The sequence below is a fragment of the Aptenodytes forsteri genome, unplaced genomic scaffold (assembly GCF_000699145.1).
Source record: "Aptenodytes forsteri isolate BGI_AS27 unplaced genomic scaffold, ASM69914v1 Scaffold255, whole genome shotgun sequence".
NCBI classification, from domain to species: domain Eukaryota; kingdom Metazoa; phylum Chordata; class Aves; order Sphenisciformes; family Spheniscidae; genus Aptenodytes; species Aptenodytes forsteri.
In genome coordinates this window covers 4,130,101-4,131,498 of record NW_008794888.1, presented here as the reverse complement: position 1 = coordinate 4,131,498, position 1,398 = coordinate 4,130,101, and positions in this window count along the sequence as shown.

Here is a 1,398-nt window from a genome sequence, read left to right as displayed (position 1 = left end):
CAAGGGCCAGGTGACAGCCACCCACGCCCACGACACCAGACACTGTTACAGTGCCAACTGCCCACAGCCCAGGTCCCTCCCCGCCTCCTTGTGGTACACGAGGCAGGGACCAGGGGGGCCACGGCACAGACAGCTCCTCCTTCATGTGCTTGGAGCATCCCCACCAACAGCATCCTCCAGCTCCAGTGTGCCCTGCCTGTGCTTGTTCCTCCCCAGCACAGCATCCCCCTGCCCTCTGGGTCCAGCCCTTCCTCACCATCGGGCCCCGAGGAGCCCATTAAAAGCTGCACAGCCCCCCCCCCCCCCCCCAGGTCCTGCCATTCCCCTCTGTGGGCACTGTGCCCACGCCAGGAGGGTCTCTGATGGGGGTCTACCACATCCCCCATGCTCCTAGGAGGAGGGCACTGAATCCTGCCGCTGCAGAAGGATGCCAGAGACAAGAGCTGCCCGCTTGGCTGGGAAGGCTCCCAAGGGAGCACAGGCAGGGGATGCTCGTGTTTTTGTCACAGGGCAGAGGTGGCTGTGCCAGCGACCACAACGGCAACCCTGTCAAGCCCTTGCCGCTCGGGGTTCACTCATTAACTGAGCAGACTTTGGAGAGCAAAGAGCAGTGGAGTCCATGCATTCCCTGCATTCCCAAGGATGGGGAACCTCGCCCTCTCCTGCTGCCCCTGCCTTCTGCAGGCACCAGACCCGACATCTCTCCTGTCCCCTGTCACCAGAAAGCCTGGTCCCTCTTGAGCCCTGCAGAACAGACCTCACTGCTGCTGGGCTCACTTGCCCGCACCTAGGATCTGGCTTGCACCCTGGCTCAGAGAGCAAGCACAGCTTCATCAGTGGGGCTCCGCAGTAGGGGACCCGTGCTGCCAGCACGGAGCGGCTCAGCAGGACAAGGCAGGTGCACAGCAAGAACTACTTTTATTGGAAGAGATTTGCTTCTACAAAAGAGTGAAAAACAGGTGTAAAATCCACAGTAAAAAGAAGGGGCATGATGAGCTGGGCTGGTCAGCAAGACAAGGTGCCTTCTCCCCGCCCTGAGGAGCGGTCAGGCACCGTTTGCTCACAGCCACAGACAGCTGGGGTTTGGGATGGGGTCACAGAGCACCCCAGTTTCAAAGCACCCAACACAAGCAGGATAAGGAAGCTCAGCCTTAACCACACCTCACCACCTCCAAGCCCAGCAGGGCACAACCTTTCCCTGGGGCACAGCCACGTTGGGGTCCACTCTTGGTGTGACCCTTGTGCCTCCCGAGAGGTGGCCTGGCAGGCCCCAAAGGGAATTGCTGCTATGACCAACCAGCTCGGGCCACTCGCTCTCCCCTCCTTCTACCTCCTCTCCCCTCATCCAGGCACCTCACCTCCTCCCAGAGCACCCCGCCCCCCCACTGGGGTCACTGC